Source organism: Humulus lupulus, chromosome 1 (genome assembly GCF_963169125.1).
Source record: "Humulus lupulus chromosome 1, drHumLupu1.1, whole genome shotgun sequence".
In the NCBI taxonomy this organism is placed as follows: Eukaryota; Viridiplantae; Streptophyta; class Magnoliopsida; order Rosales; family Cannabaceae; genus Humulus; species Humulus lupulus.
The window spans coordinates 9,284,496-9,289,308 of record NC_084793.1 but is presented as its reverse complement, the minus strand read 5'-3'; positions in this window follow the sequence as shown (position 1 = coordinate 9,289,308).

The window sequence follows — 4,813 nt, the reverse complement described above, 5'->3', positions numbered from 1 at the left end:
GAGTTGAGCCTTGATCCTGGCGATACCTCGATGCGCGACAGCAATGCCCTGCAAGAAAGAAAGGATAAGTTGGCTAAGTAGAAAGATAAGGCATTGTATAAGTGTTACATCTTTAAAAGAGTGGGGCAGATTACCGTTAAAGTCATGTCCAGCGAAGACTCTATGACTCGGACCGGGCTCGTTGCTTCGATAGCCCGGAGATCCTTCTCTTTGAGCTTGTAGAAGCGGCCGACGGCATAGCTCGCCGAATCATACACCGTCCCCCGGAATGCTTCGGGGATCTTTCCCAAATCATGGGAGTTGACCGGTATGCGTACGTCCGGGAGCACGGGAGCCCCGACCTCCAGTACCACGTCCTGGGTGGATGGTGGAGACCGCTGGGGCGGCGGGGGCATGTCTCCTGCTCGGGCAACGGGGAGGATCGCCCCCTCGACCTGGGATGGCGGGGTCTTTTCCTTCTCCTTAGCCGGGGATTTGGTGGAGGCCCCGGCCGCGCTCTTGGACTCTCAGAGCCTTTTCAGCCTTGGCCCTGCTGGGGGATTCCAGCCGAAGACTACACCCCGCAAATTACCCCCGGACTGAGACATCTCTTCTGCCAAAGACAAAAACATGGTTATTACAAGTTAGACAACATGCAGAGGGTAAAAGCAAAAAAGTATACGAATATTAAGGGAGCCCTACCCCCCGAGCTGGAAGAGCCTAGGACAATTATCTCACGAACTGGCGCGGATTCTAGGTCCGGTTCTGACTCGGGGCTTGACTCTTCTACATATTGTCTTAGCCCCGGGGCATAGGTACCCCTCTGAAGTGATGGCCATGTGCGTAAGTTGGTCCCATACTCCTAAAAAAGGATTGAATTAAAAGCTAGAGTGTTATCTACTACTATGGTACCCCTAGGCCGGCTCTCTTGGTGATCCAGCACGAGCCGGTCAACACAATGGAGCAGGAGTGTATTCAGGTCCGGATCCCTCCCGTGACGGTGGACGATCTGCCTAGGGTTGTACCTAACCAGCCGGGGGCTGCAGTGGCCCTATCTACATTCTTAAACAAATAAGGGTTACCTTGACCGGAAGGACCTGCGGCTGCTCCGGTTTGGATCCTCTCCTCGTTCATCCCCTGAGCGACCTCCAAGGTCCTCTTTCTATTCCTCACGAGCAGAACTTCAGCTGTTTCGTCCTCCTCGTCCTCCTCTTCCGCGACCTCCTCCACGGGGGTAGGTCTGTTTGCGCGAGCTGGGGGCGGCCCCCGGGGTCTCTTCAGGTTCAGAGTCTGATTTGGAAAAATCAGTTTGCAGAACACCATCGTCTCGTCCGTCACGAGCACGCGGTAGTCCTTTTCACTGGGGGGCAAGCCCGCCAGTGTTTCATATTGACCCCCGAGGGTCGCAGACTTCTCGGTCCTCGTGTAGATGGCTGCAAGGTTGGACTGGAGTCAGAATGGAGTACGGGGGAGCTAAAAATTAAACAAAACTCAAAAGGCGAGCTAGGGTCAAGGTTCACTTACGAGGACGATTGAAGTAGTGGTGCTCACAGTTCCGGAACCCAGTTGACATGAAAAACTGGTCCTTAAAGTCATTTGGATGACTTGGCAGCTCGATGACCGCCGCCGTATTTGGAAAACGGGTTAAATAGTAAAACCCGTCACCTCGCCCCCGCTGATCCGGGCTGGCTTTGAGGCAAAAGAAATATAAAATATCAGTAGGAGTAGGGACCTCCCACTCCTGCTTCTTAAACAAGTACCTCAACCCCGCCAGCAGACGGTAGGAGTTGGGGGGGAGCTGAAATGGGGCCAGCCCCACGTAATTCAGAAAGTCGGTGAAGTACTGGTCCAGGGGGAGGAAGGCCCCTGCCTTGAAGTGCTCACCGCTCCAGGCCGCGAACGATTCGTCTAGCGGCATACAGCTCCGCTCGCCCTCCGCGGCAGGTTGGGCTATGACTGAGGCCTTCCCCAGTGGGATCTTGTGGGTGAGGAAAAGTTTAGTGATCTTCGCCTGGTCGGTCACCTTTGAGACGATCCTCTCCGCCTCAAAGAATGCGTCGGGGGCCACCTCGACTTGTCTCTCCACGACCGGGCCAAAGTGGGGGATCGGCGAGCTGGGCATCACCGCCTTTCCTTTCTCTTGCTGGGAGATCGAGCTTCCCACGTTCTTCTGAGGCAAGTCCCTTTTTGGAGCCATCTGGTCGCCTATCGAACAAAAGAAAACACTTTAAATAAGGCGACCCAAGCAGAAGGATGAAGCAATTATTATTTACACGAGCTGAGGTAAGCCCAGCCCGTGGAGAGTGGAACCACGCGGTTCAATGAACACGCGCATATTCCCCCAACAGATCCCAGGTTACTCGGAATTCGTGTGTCAGGGGGCTCAGAGTAAAAATTTGCCTTGGGGGGGAAGTTCCAACAGGCAGAACGATGCAAAACCGCTTTTGAAGCGTATCCCCTAAGCTACCCGGTTTTGCACCCAAAGTTCCTAAACCTCCTAACCAGAAATTGTTCCTGAAGAAGCATCTTGAAACCCATACTCTAAGGCAATTTCCTACAACAAGTGTGCCCTAGCCTAAAAGGGGCTGTCACCCTCCTACCCACGCAACCCAGAAAACCCTTGCATGCGACTACAGTAAATTTTTTTTTACCTAAGCTACAGTGGCATATTTTCAAAATGAACAGGGTCAGAAAACTTACAATATATAGCTGGATGGAAAACGTGAATGTTGCGTTGGTAGGAGCCTCGTCAATACAGTAGCTTCCAAAGCTTTGGAGAAACTCGTGCGCCTGAGCTTCGAGAACAAGGAAAATGGTGGCAGTAGAGTCGAGGGTTTCGTTCTTCTGAAAGTCAGAGAAGGAAGAAGGAAAGAGATTTGGGGAAATTTCTGAATGAATGGGTGGTCCGTGCGTAGGATGGCCATCCCCTTTTTATACAAGGGAAGGATCACGTGAAGAAGGCTCTTGGATGACCCTAGTGAGGGATCCGAGGCCTTCCACTCGAAATATGAAACGACGGCTGGGCAATAGGCTAGGCCATTAAATGCGGTTCTCGTAAAATGTACCGTCACCACCCACGGCGTTCCACGTATTAGACGCCTGCACCAAAAGTGGAGTGTGAAGGGTTGTAGGGAAGTCTAAAAGCCCCTACTGTGGTCTTCTATATATGACGTCATATACCACGAGCAGGAGCTTGGGGGGCAGATGTACGCCCTGGTTTTCCCACGGGCTGATTAGTAGGTCGAGCCTCGGACTAATCAAGGTTAGTCCGTAAGCCTCCCCAGGTCAGAGACCTGGTTTTCAAGGTCGTACCCACGTAGCTCGAGGTATCCTCAAGAACTCGCCAATGCTGCCTAACACTGGGGGGAGGAGTCCTTCAGGCCGAAGGTTGGGTCGGTAAAGCAGCTCGTTGTGCGAGCTGATGCTCGTGGATTCCTGATCCTTTGTGAAGTCAACACACGCAAGATAAACGTGCCTATATCTGACATCACGTGTCCGATATCTCCCTGACTTTCCGGGCACGCATCAGGAACGTGCGCATTCAGACACCCACGACTGGGTTGGGCCATGCGGCCCATTATCTCCTTACATACTGATTAGACCACACTTATGTGTCAGGTTTAGGAATTAATCATAAATGTTACAGAGTTGATATGACCAATGGTAAGGTCACGTGATGACCTCCCTACCAATTTCCAGGTGCCTTCTCCTATAAATATGGGGACCCTGGGAGTTGATAGGGGTTGGAAAAAATAGTCTCTGAAGAGCCATATACTTTGTAAACCAAATACCCAGAATACATCAATAATATTGACTAGTGGAGTAGAAGGATTTTACCCTTTGAACCACTTAAAAAATGTGTCTTGAGTCACATAGTTCATTCTCTAAGATTTCATATCTGTGACGGTTCTACTTTCAGCACTAATCCCTTCCTCTTCTTCTCTTAATTACCTGTTGGCGAAGAATCGCGTCAACAAACACGAAATCCATCTTATTTATCATATTTAACATGTTTCTTCTCATTTCACTCCATATTATGTAATTGACCATTAAAACCTGAAACAAGAAGAAAACAAGCATAGATCTGCGCTAAACAATCCTAAATAACTAAAAATACAACCTAAAACGATCTCTAAAACAAACCTAAAATGACCCTAATAACATTACTCACAGCTTCTCTTTCATCTTAGGTTTTCGGGCACTGTTCCTTACTTAGGTAGAATTGATTAGTCATAGGCTGTTTAGTAGTCTTCGCTTCCTTCATTGAGAACTTGTTGAGAATTTTCCTTATGTAGTCATCTTGAGACAAAATTAGAACCCCTTTGTCTCTATCTCTCTGTATACCATTTCCTAGGATCTTAGTTGCAACTCCTAAATTCTTCATATCGAACTCTAACTTAAGCCAACTCTTCATAAGATCTGTCTTACCTCTTTCTTTGCTTATTATAAGCATGTCATCTACATATAACAATAGGTAGATGACTTCTCTTCAATTTTAGACTTTGTAAAGTAGAGACATGTATCATAGTAGCTTCTTACAAAACCCCTTTTGTTCATGAATGCATTGAATCTCTTGTTCCACTGTCTTGGGGACTGTTTCAGTCCATATAGTGATTTGATCAATTTGCACACCATGTTTTCTTTTCCTGCAACTTTAAACCCCTTAGGCTATTCCATGTAAATATCTTCTTCTAGTTCACCATGAAGAAATGCTGTAGTAACATCCATCTGGGCCACTTCCAAATCGTACTGTGTAGCAATGGCTAGCATGATCCTGATAGTTTTGTACTTAACAACTGGTGAAAAAATTTAAGTGAAATTAATACCTTCCTTT